At 43.8% G+C, this 12,412-nt stretch overlaps 1 protein-coding gene across 4 annotated transcripts in view; it reads left to right on the forward strand.

The window, feature by feature from the left end:
* The window catches only part of LTBP1 (latent transforming growth factor beta binding protein 1), a 1,019,134-nt gene that overhangs the window by 688,933 nt on the left and 317,789 nt on the right, over window positions 1-12,412 (forward strand). The window lies entirely within an intron of this gene.

Below are 12,412 nucleotides of genomic sequence, written 5' to 3' on the forward strand. Positions count from 1 at the left end.
CTATAAGGCTATTAGCAGATATATGTAGTATCAGTGCATGTGTTTGAAGTAAAAGCGTTACTCTAGGAGTTAGTAAAGTCATTAGACACATTGACGTAGTAAATGAAATGTTTTTATTTTGTAGTGTTTATTCAGCAAGGTTGTCTTCACAAGTAAAACATTTTAAATGGAAATTTGGTTGAACTAGAGTGGGTTTAACTTGAGCATGCAGCAGGTATAAAAAAGAAAACCGTAAATCTATAAAAACAAAAGTAGAAGGTTTTTCCCATGTTTTAGATGTGTTTCTGGTGTGTTTAATAGGATGCTGTTGTTAAATAAAAAGGTCCTCTTGGAGAGGAACTTTCGTGTTGAAGGAAACCTTGCCTTGAATCGCCCTGTCCTCTTTTGAAGACAGAATGATCCGAATGCATTCAATACAAGTAGTGATTGACTGCACTCTGAACATTCTGATTGGTTGAGAGGAGGTCATGTGCTCATAGGTTAGATAAAACATTTGCCCTGCAGTTTTCAAGACTTCGAGGTGAGTGAGGGTGTGGTGAGTGAGGTGGAAGGAATTCTCTGCCCTCCCCATCTGTGCTCCCAGAATGCAACCTGGGGGCAGAAGTGCCCATTTTCTTAGGATGTATGTCTGCATCATTAGGGCACTGAAAGGGTGAATACCGGGGAAAGATTTAAATGATATGCAGACTGGATAAACTTTCATTGATTGTCACAAACCTATAAAATGTATATACAATATTACTAGATCACGCCAACAATCAAAGGGGGGGCATGTTCTAAGTCCTGCAGCGCATAGAAACTGGTGGTAAAAGTGTTATGCTATCTTTACCGCCACATTGTATGCCTCAAAGAATGATCAGTGTGCTATTGGCGTTGGAAAGTGGAGGGATGTTATATGTCTGCCTGCTCTTCCACTATGACTGCCAAATCTGCATGGTTTCAAAAGAGGGATAATTGCAATGTTTAAGACATTTTTCTTCATTGCCTCAAACACTGAAAATGTCTATGCTCAAAACCCAAAAATCCACCGTTCCAGGGGACGTTGTTTTCCACAAGAGGCCTAAAGGAGTCACAATTTAGGTAAGTGATCTTGGAAACTACTACAGCCCTTGTCTGCAGCGTGGCTTGGGTCTCCGAGAACCAACCGTATCTGATCGGGAAGTACTCTAAAAAGGGATGAGTGGAGAGGCTTGAGCCAACAATTCTTACCCTTCGGGAATCTCTCTTCGTATGAAATCAATAATTTTTAGCCTGTCTGCGCCATTGCGGAAGAGAACCATGCATATTCAAATCAGTGTATATATGGGATGTGTTTGTGTTTGGGATGTATAAAGCCTGAACATAGCTGGGAAGCAACAGAGCGCTGTACATAGAAGACGCCCATCGCGGGATACAAGTAAGGGTGCGTGGGCAGCAAAGTGATGTGATCAGCGGTAAGCGAGATGTTCTTTGAAAAGTACGGTTTTCGAGTCCTTCCTGAAAGGTAGGCTAGAGGCTATTCTTACCTGCGTTTGTGAGTTGTTCCCAAGTCATTAATGAACTTGCCCCTGAAAGAAGGCTAAAGTTTAATACAAAGGCCTGTCCTGTTCTGTGGGGACACAAGTACCAGGTTGCGTGTCTCAGCGAATTTGGACCTCCTCAGTGATGTTAAGCTTGAGTCCCTAGACACAGTGAGCTCAGTGCCGCATCTGAGGATACCCACCCCACCCCATACAAGTGTGTATTTGTATTTATTGAATTTATAACACGCTTTTGCCAGTGCCTTTACAAGAAAAAAAGGCACAATTTAAAGAAGGAAATTATGGCAGAAAATGGGCCTTCAGATGGGTATGAAAAATGTGATAGGTGGAGGAGGAACGGATAGTAAGAGGATGGGAATGCCAATGAAGACGAGTGAGAAGAGAGAAAGAGCGAAAATGTGAGGAAGCACAAGGAGAGTCAGGAACAATCAGACAATAAGTATACTGGGAGCACAAGGCTTGAGTGGGGGAGTAAAAAGAAACAAGAGAAGCAAGATGAAGAGAAGCAAGACCATGGAGACTATAGAAAGGAAGTGGAACAGAAGATGAGACTCAAATGGTAAAATAGAAGCTGTAAAACGTGAGGAAGAAATTGAAGAGCTGGGAGATAGACCAAAAAGTAGCACAATTATAAATAGAACCAAGAGGGTGTATTGCTCTCCTCTGAAAAGTGCACAGAACTACCACAAATCACCAATGCAATTATAGAGCAAATACTTCAACCCAAAAACAGACACAATAATTCACAGCCACGCACGCTTTAGAAGATAATCAGCTCTTTACGGCTATTTATTCAAAGATTACAAGTACATAGAAATAACTCATAAAACTAACATGGAAATAGATCACAGAAAAAGTAAAGAAGTCAAAAAAAGAATACATCTCCGTGAGCGTATTATCATTCTTCATCTCGCCCATTTACGGCTGGAAGACCCCGAGGACAGCCAGGACGAGAGTGCCACATCTCACAGGAAGGCCAGACGGAGCGTCCTTCTCTGGCTGAAGTCTCACCTGACCCCTCCAGGTTTCCGCCTATATGGGCACTCCAAAAAAAGGAGTTAATTTTCGAACCTTCTGGAATTGCACCTGCGCAGTTGAGGAACAGCCGTCGGTTGCCAGCTGGGTCAATTGAGAGCCCCCCCCAAGGAATGCAGGGCCTCCCTGCTCTAAAACTCAGAAAAAACATGCTCCACGGAGAACAGTAGCAAGTCATAACAACGTTAGCTTTTCCCAGTAGAAATGGCCTTGACTGCATATCAAGTTTGAAAAAAGCATGTTTGTCTCAGCTCTGTGAATCTAACACTTGAGCAAAATGTGTGCAGCCTTTCACTGCGGAGTGAAATAAATATCCAACATGGCTCCGAGCACTCCCAGAATGCATTGTGCTCCTGTGCCATTTTGAACTAAGCATAAATTGAGCAGAACAGAGGGGTAGGTCGAGAGGCAGGAAGTCCAATTAATAGGGAAGAACAGTAGTCAATGCGAGGAAAAATTAAAGTAGAGACAAGAAGTTTAGTCTCATGTAAAGAAAGAAAGGGGACGGGCACAACAAAGATTAAAAAGAAGAAAACGATAGTTGCGGGCTGTAAAAGTAATCTGAGAAGAATAGGAAAGAGAGGAATCAAAAAGAACGCCAAGATTCTGAGCAGATAAAGAGAAAGGAAGGTGAGAAGGGGGAAAGGGTAGCAAAGAAGGAGGGAAAGAGGGTGTGGGAGAATAAGGGGAAAAAGAGAAATTTGGTTTAAGAAGGGTTAAAATGGAGAAAATGAGAAGATTGGATGGACGAAAGACAGACAGAAACTTGAGAGTAAAGAGAGACAGAGAACTCAGAGAAAGAACAGAAGATTTGAGAGTTGTCAGCATAAAAGTGACAGGAGGGGTTGAAGGAGGAGATTAGAGAAAACAGAGGAATAGTATACAATAGAAACAAAAGAGGACCAAGGACAGCGCCTTGGGGAACACCAAACCGAAGTGAAAGCGGAGGAGAAAGCTGGCCAGCCCAATAGTTGGAGCGTCCAGAGAGATCAGATTTAAATCAGGCAAGAGGAGAACCAGAAATCCCCAGAGAGGAAAGAGCGGATAGTAGGGTAGGGTAATCCACAGTATCGAAAGCAGCAGATAAATCACGTAAAATCAGCATAGACGAAAAATAAAGCCAGAGACCTGCAAGACAGCAGTTTCTGTAGAATGGGCAGGTCTAAAACCAGGAAAACGGAGGAAGAAGAGAATGAAGGTGAAGATGAGATTGGACAATAGACACGGCGCTCCAGAAGCTTCGAAAGAAAAGGGAGCAAAGAAATACGTCGAAAATTAACAAGAAGAGAGGGATGAAGTGAAGGTTTCTTCAAAATAGGAATAAAAGTGGCATGATTGAAATAATCAAGAAAAACAGAAGAGAGAGACAGAGAGGGAGATTAATAAAGATGGTGAGATAAGAAATAATCTGCGGGTAAACTTTGTCAGCCTGAAAAGCCACAAGTTTGTAGATTTTCCTCTGGGCACAAATCGGTGTCCACCGTATTTCCCAACCCACAGCCTCGCCCTAATGGTCTCGAAACCTTAATAAAGTCATGGTTAGCTATCCTTTATCATACAAAAAGTAGACAGGAGAGTTCCAGGGAGCGAGCGAGAGAGGCGAAATCCCGCCCGCCCCCTTCCTCGGATGTCGCCCACACTGTGTAAAGAGAGTGATGAACAGTGCTGCTTAGACCTGACTGTAGCCGGAGACTTCCGGGAGCACGCTCTGATGGCGTCCGCATCTGTTCGTCGTTCCAGTGCAGAGAAGCAGGCACTATGGGCCTCGTTCTGCGGTTGCCAAACCTGCCGAGTGATTTAGCATGTGTAGCACTAAGCTTCTGTGCCTCTTTATCTCCCCCAAGGCAATGGCTTTTCTGTTTTAATATCACCTGAACAGAAGCTCTTGCAGCCGACTGTAAAATCTGCCGCCATGCTAGTGTTCTAATGCGCAGCTACCGACGCCCACGAGGGAAACCTGTGCGCGGGAATGACGCAGGTGTCTTTCTCGATTGTTCGTTACATTCCCCTTTCCTTTCCTGCAGCACTTAAGACCCAGATCGCTGCCTGTTTCCTTTAAAATTCATATTCCCATTGGTCCGGGCAGCGACGCAGCAGTCGAAGATCACCTCAGATCGCACCCCCCCCCCGCCCCCCTCTCATACGCAGCAATAAAGTATATCTCTCTTCACGCCCAGATTTCAATGGCAGCTCAGTGTGGCATAGTGCATCAGTGGTGCACTTCAGAGCACTATGCGTTTTTTTCAGTTTTTTTTGTTCTGGCTACAAATGCATTTGGACCATGTATATGCTCTGCGGGGCGTGCGTGTAATAAGGATTGTCTGGTTCCTCAGGCGAGGAAAATGGCGCATTAGTACACAGCACTATCAAATATTTATTTTTCTTGTGCTTTGTGTTCACTTTTGCATCATCTCTCTTCTTAATGAGGTTTTCTGACATGCACAATTGCTGCTCCAAGAACACTGTGTCCCTAATTTGTAGGCTACTACCAGGGTTCGTGTGAAATTGTCCCCTACAGCCAGCGCTCTAAGTGGGATGGACAATCGAGGCGTGGGGTAGCCCAAGTGATGGGCTTTACCTAAAGCTAGCTGGGCATGACGTACGCGGTGCTGGCTGATACAAACAACACATCATGAGACTTTGCAAACATGTATTTTGCGTCAGTCCGCATGGTATCAGGCGGTCTTGTTTGCATCCAGTCTGTACATTGTAAATACATCTCTCTCGACTTGGTTTGCAAATAAATCACTGTCTATATATAAATCCCTCTCCAGGTACATGAAAAAACGAAATCAATGAGAAAATCGCACTTATTCTCTAAAAAATTACCTATCAGAAAGGAGAGGGGGACAACTAGCATACACATGGTTTCCTGGCTGCTTTGCATAATGCCAAAGAGCATTTTGGGAACAAAAGAAAGACCACAGATTTTTAGATTTGACAAACATGCCTCTGATATTGATTCACACATTACCGGACCCTCCCCAAAACATTTACCCCTAGGGTTCATTTAAGGTATATCTGTGTTTTTTAAGGGGATGACATAGTTATTCCTAAGCAGTCTTCTGGCATGTAATTGCTTATTTGCAGCTGTTAACCAGCTCCCTGTGTAACAAAGCCTTAAGCAAGAGTGTCTGGATTGCATCTGTTCCTTGCAATGAACTTCTATTAACAGCAAGCAAACTCAAAGCCACAATTTTGGCTCTTGTATAGGCATTAGATAGATATTTGCAAGACACTGCCATAATATGCCCAGGCACTAACACCATTTGTCCGCTGTTGCCATCTTATGGCCAGGAAGTGCCATTATGAAAGTGTCTAGACAAAAGCTTAAACTGTTGGCTTTGCCAGTATTTGTCAGGTTTTGCATTGTACCCTTAAACTTCAACAGATGTTTTTAACAAAATGTATAAGAGTGTATATATACACACACACACACACACACAGTCATATAAATTTGTGACACATTTGCGTAACTCGGTTTGGGGGGATTCCTGAATTATTCAGGTGTGACAAGGTTGGGAAAAACTTTCCCCATCCTCACACAAAACAATGGCCATAGTACCATTACCAGAAAATGCACTGTTCTAGTTGCCGTAGTGACACCATCTCATTTGGTGTACTGTCACGGAATCTTCATGAATTTGCCATCAGCAGGCTTCTCTCTTGCTATTGGTACTTTTGCAAACATGTACATGTTTGTCACTGACACCTTTTGATGCAGTCTGCATCATGACTTATTTTTTTTGCATGTCATGTCTCGCAGCGTACACTGATATTGTCCGGCCTTGTGAATCCCAAGATTAGGGATTCCTTTTGTGTTGTGCCAGTGCTCGTGGAACTTTGCCTCAAGTTTATAGCTGGATGTTCCTAATATATAATCGACAATTATATTTAAGCATTTTCTTTTAAAAATTGTGGAAGCTATTTTTAGAATTGCTCGGAAATGTCTGGAACCCTTATAATTCAGTTACACAACGTGGAAACCTGTTATAAACATCAAGCGGTTCTGTTTTTTGCTTAACAGAGACACAAATGCACCACAAATAGTACAAACTACAAATCGTTGTTCTGGCACTAAACATCTGGCAGGGAATTATGGGAGCCTGGTGTGAGCAATTCGACCATCCGCACAGTGGTTATGAGCTCATCTGGGCTTTTTTGAAATTTTATATGAAATTGAATGATGGTAGATCAACCTCTGGAAAATGTGTGGGGCTAATCTGCACAGATTTTCATATGCTCACCGCACGAGATACACATAGACATCTGTACTCTGGGTGGACACAGCCTACAGGTGCCTTCCCCCGTCATATATAGTACCCTCCCTAAAGTATCAAAGACAGTGAGCTGTCATGTCTGGTACATGTGTTTACAGTTGACAACCCTGCAGGTGGTCTCCATTCAGAGGGTAGTAGTATGTGATTTGAAGGCGACAGAAAGTCTAATCTTGCAAAAGCTTCAAGGGAGACCTGTTGCTTTAATCAGGAACAACAGAGAGCTCAATTAACCAGAGAGACCCTTTGATCCACATCAGACAGGAAGATGAGTGGGACTTAACATTACATGTTTTCACCCCTTTACCTTTTCTGTTGCAAAGCACTCTGGTTATGACCTCGCGCATAAAGGAGATTGATGGTGGGGACCCAAGATTGGTTCATTAAGGTAGGCTTAGCCTACATCAAAATCACTGAGGCCCATTTGGCTTTAAAAGAGCTCTAAGCCCCTCTTTTGGGCAGATCATCTGAAGACTTAGCAATGAGTAACAAGAAGAACTAATTTGGACTCTGGCTGAAGGTACAGTCTGCATTATAGCTTCCGCCAGTGAAGGAAGGCCAGGATTTCCAAAGAGGGAAGCAAGATCCCTCCCCTAAACATGTCCCTGGGAAATAGAGGGAGATACTGATTCCAGAGGACCCTTCAGCAGCTCCAGAACCAGTACCCAGTCAGCACACAGAGTGCCTTGCTAGGGTCGCTAAGGAAGCTTCCTAGGTGGGAAGTGCCAGAGAGTCTCTGAACCAAACCAAGGACAAGGCCGTTGCCTGCAACACTCTCCTCAGCTTTGAGCCATCAGCCTTAAAGGATGACACAAGCCCAGTGAAGAAGCTAGGAGGAGTGCATCGCTAAGCATCACTCAGCGTCCGCCTTAAAGGACATTTTTGAGCCAGTCGAGCCCCTCGAGCTGCATCCAACTGCACCGTTGACTGTTGTCACTAACGTCATCCGAGATGCCTTGACTAGTGCTTTAGACCCACACAGGCCCTTAGTGACACATTACGACCCACTGCTCCCTTTGTGTTGAACTATTGCGATTAATTACAATTAATTACTTTACCAACTACCCTCCTGTCAGTATCCAGAGTGCACCCCCCTTCCTTCTTGAGACTGTCTATCCTCTGCATTCCTTCGACTAGACAGTCCCTTTTATAAGTGGCTAATGATTTTATTGGAATGTGGCTGGGGTGAATCGACTGCTGGAGGACCCTGTTTGAAGTGCCCTTATTAGCCCTTATTAGCAAACACCTTAGCTGATTCTGTCAGCTTCCAGGTTCATCAGTCTTTTCACATCCCAGCCATCAACGGGATAAGAGGCAGACCTAGTGGGGGGGCTACTCGTATGGGTTGATGTCACAGTTTGCTGGAAGGTGGAGGTTGTGGATTCTGGTTCACCAGATCTGCAACTGTTGAAAATATGGTCGGCTAAGTTTGAAGTGATGTGTTTTTTCAATTGATATAATAGACCCTCACAAGGCCTGTTGACATAGTTGCGCCTACAGAATTTCGTTGGTGGGTTGTCCCCCTCTCTGTGGTGCCCTTCCTTTACTATTGTGGTGGGTGATTTCAATCTTCAACTGCAGCCCCAGAACGAGCTTATGGGAATTTGGGAGGACCAGGATGAGGTTTGGGATATTCCACCTCTCAATGTCATCCCCCCTTGCTGTGTGCACTGCTTTGCTCTGGAGTCTGTGTATTTTGTTTAAAATGAACTTATGGTCAATTTGTTAGGGACCAGCTGGCCAAAAGAAACCTTTTCAGGAGCCAATTGGTGCTCCCTGATTGATTATATACTAATCTCAGGGAAAGATTGGGCTAGAATTGGTGATTACGGTTCATGAGAGACCAGAGAGTGACCATCATCCCTTATTAGTTACAAATGGAGGAATAAATAAAGAGGCAACTGGTAATGAGGATCATTGCTTTGCCCAACCGCTGACCCATATTGGCCATGACCGCAAGTGGGTTAAGTGGATCAACCTTTTGAAAAAGGATTTCAAATCACCCATTAATGTGGCCATCTTGAGTAACATTGTTGCTATTTGTGGAAGAGACTGCTCTGATTACAATGCATTACAAGAATTTGAATATCTCAAAGAACATCCGGTTGCCGCCGGACTTGTGTGATTTACCAGGGCCTGGCTTGCCAGTAACACTGGGGGATTACAGCCTTGGCGTTCTGGAAAGTCAAGCGCCAGTAAATTGTAATTCTCCATTACCATTGTGTCCCATAAGACTCAATAGGAATGGAGAACACAGAAGCACCTGCACAATTAATGAAAACCTGTTCCAAAATGGCCACCGTCATCTGAAAAGGGACATAGTCCCTTTTCTATTCAAATGGCGGGCGGCCAAATCATGCCCGGGAAAGGTGGATTCTGATTGGTCAGACCGCCTTTTCCGGGTGCGAATGGGGATTGGCTTGACTTGTATGAAACTATTCCGTACCATGAATTCCAGTTCAGGGGTCACGTAGCCAGTTAAATGATCAACAAGAGACCCTAAGAACCTTTCACTGAGGACCTCCATGAAGTCAAACTGCTGTGTTCCAAATTCCTGTAGATGTTTTAGCAGTGATCATAACTTTTTCTAAATCGGATAAAAACTGCTGTAAATGGTCTCAAGCATGCATTAGCAGAATTCTGGATTCTGATTGGCTTCTGATCAGTCCAATGTCTACCTGGTAACTGTACAGGAGTACATAACCTCAGAGAAGGATACTCTGCCTCCCTGAACGCCAATGTGCTGAGTCACTCTGCCTGTCGGAGGTTCCCCTGAGACAGTACAAATTCTTTTCTCTTTGGCATTAGAGCCTGTTTCTTCTCCACGGCTAGCAGAAATAGTGACTGGCAGTAGAGGGTGAGAAAAAGCCAGGGGTGGTTTCTGAGGCTGACTTCTGTCAGCGGGTGTGGTTTGACAGCTGCTATACCCTGTTTTAGGTGATTTGTTTTACAAAAGTGATCAAAACCCACTTGTTATAAAAATAGGTTTGTAATGTGAATTCCGCCAGTGCCCTCAAAAGGGTACATGGGTGTTTGGGTTAAGGGTTAAAAGAGGGCTAGCGGTGGATCGAGTAGGAGGTATGGCAGGACCTGCCCATAAAGGACAAAGCAGAGGTTAAAATAAGCATAACAAAATTTAAATGAAGGAGTTCGTACATTCTCCACAGAACCCTGCTAACATCACTGTTGACAGAAGGTCTTCATTGCTGGTAGTATGCTACCCCCTGTGTCCAGAAGGCAAACCCCAACTGCTATTGTAAGTCTCCTACCTCGAAAAGGTGCCGGCTAAGGTTAGCAGCCAGATCACAACAGAAATACTGTAGAGTTGTTGTCTGCAGGAATAGGGCTCTCAGATTCAGCCTGGCACCAAACATGCCCCCAGTCAATACCTATCTCAAAGTAACCTCACCCCAAAGTAAAGTAGCTTGAGCTGTAGCGTCCACTTGGTACCTCACATCGATACTCTGGGTTCCTAGAGGTGTAACAGTTGGGGCTGGCATAGCTTTAGTTTAATCAAACACTAAACTTAGATTTAGCTCCTGTTACCATCACATAAGAACGAGAGTGCTAGGTTGAACTGTATAGCTTCCGGTAAAAATGAACAAATAGCCCCATTACGTATTAGCATACACAAATGAATTCTGTTTTAGGTCTCCTAGTGCAGCGGTCTACAAATGTGGCCCTGGTCTCCCTTGTGGGCCAGGAGAATGTCCTGTGGGGTGCAAGGCTTTTTAAAAAGGGAAAATGGTGATCACCTGTGCTTTGGAAGGCCCGGCACTCCTGGCAGTATGGTGGCTTCATCAGGTTTCCACTGTACCCTACCCCTTCAATGGTGTGCCCATGATCAGTGATGCATCCCCTCACCTGTCACATACTAAAACAGATTGCATTCTGGTATCAAGGTCATTCCTTTCTTCCTCTGCCTCATGCCCCAAGCATCCGGCTGTTATCCAGCAGGGATTCGCAGTTCGCTCGTTCAGGACAACAGTGTACTTGTAAACCATAACCCACGCATGGCCCATGCATGTGAACATCTTAAAGAACCGCGCCTGTGCAGAAGTTCTCAGCTCAGGTGTGTTCTAAGCACATTAAGCAGGCTAAAGCTGAAAGCAGATCTGCAGCCGACAACTGGGATGCTTTCAAAGCAATAACAGGGGGCTATATGAAGGCTATTGGCATCAATGAATAAAGAGTGTTTAATTTGAAATTTCAGTTGAATGCACCAGCGAGCACACTGGCAGAGAAAGCAACCAGACGAAATATAGGGATTGCCTGACCCTCCTGCAACTGAAATGCCAACACGATCCACGCATGAAAAGTTAATTGCGTCACAAATGTGAAGATAAAATGTGCTCTGATTCTAATTGATACAGGTAACTCCAAGCTCAGGATAAAACAGCAGAAGATTCAAGAACAATCGATTTATAGATAGTGATGGGCCGATTAAGACCTGTTCATTGGGATCTCTTCCTGCGTGATATTGCCAATTCATCTTCCTGTTAATTGTTATGAAATGTTGGGTCCTCCCTACTTGCAGCTCAGCAGCATAGCATGCGACCAGACCACAGCGGTTGGTCTAACAAGACACGAGCAGGAGAAGGCTAGAGGAGAACCTTTTTGTTTGCAACATATAATTTGATTATTAATGGGGGATCCTGGAATGTGTTGGGGAGCAGCTTCTCTGCGCTGTACGATCATCAAATCCCTGAGTGCATTGCAGCACAATGTTTTAGGATTATTCTGTGTTACAATTAAAACAAGCAAGCTGACCTAACCTAACATCCCTGAATATTTTCCCCCCTCTTAATCCCAGCAGTCCTTTCCTTATTTCTAATCCCTCTGAACGGTGACACTGTTTTTGACCAACAACAGACGTGTTGCTGTTGTTCTCTTGTATATCATTTGCTTTTTCGACTGTACAATTAACTGTGTGTAGAATTGCATTCGTTCACCTGATGAATAGGTCTTATATAACATGTTTTGGCAGTGATATACATTAAATGGTACAATTAAATACATGCTACATGCAGAAGCGTGTTTACACAAGTGTGGTTGAGGAGTCCATTGTACTATTCAAAGATGCTGTGAAAAGTTCCCATATTTTGAGGTCATGCATTTGTGTCTTTTCCACATAGTATGCCTCATGTTCTGTAAATGGGCATATACATTAAATGAATCGTTTGTAAGCTTCACACCGAATGATTCTGCATGCTGACCTGTCAATGTGCAACTAGCACTATTCAATGTGTTCTTTCAGTAAGGCTGTATAATCTTTCTCACATTCAATGAAATCAAGCAAATGTAATGCAATGAGTGAGTTAAATCATTTAATTGAGGTATGAGCTTGGAAGCAACTCAATGAAATGTATCTAAGATTTGGTCCATGGACTTATGAATGTGTGACCACTATCTTATTAGAACCGGGTCCTGACATCTTGTTTGTTGTGTGTTTGTCTTTGGCCCCTGGTTGTCCACACTCTGTACCTCATAATGTGGTTAAAGTCCATTGCATGATACATGACCGGGCACAATGGATAAGGGACTTGTAGTAGCAGTGTATTGCATGCAGGCCTTTGTTCC

Source organism: Ambystoma mexicanum, chromosome 4q, assembly GCF_040938575.1.
Source record: "Ambystoma mexicanum isolate Mex_15411 chromosome 4q, UKY_AmexF1_1, whole genome shotgun sequence".
Taxonomy (NCBI): Eukaryota; Metazoa; Chordata; class Amphibia; order Caudata; family Ambystomatidae; genus Ambystoma; species Ambystoma mexicanum.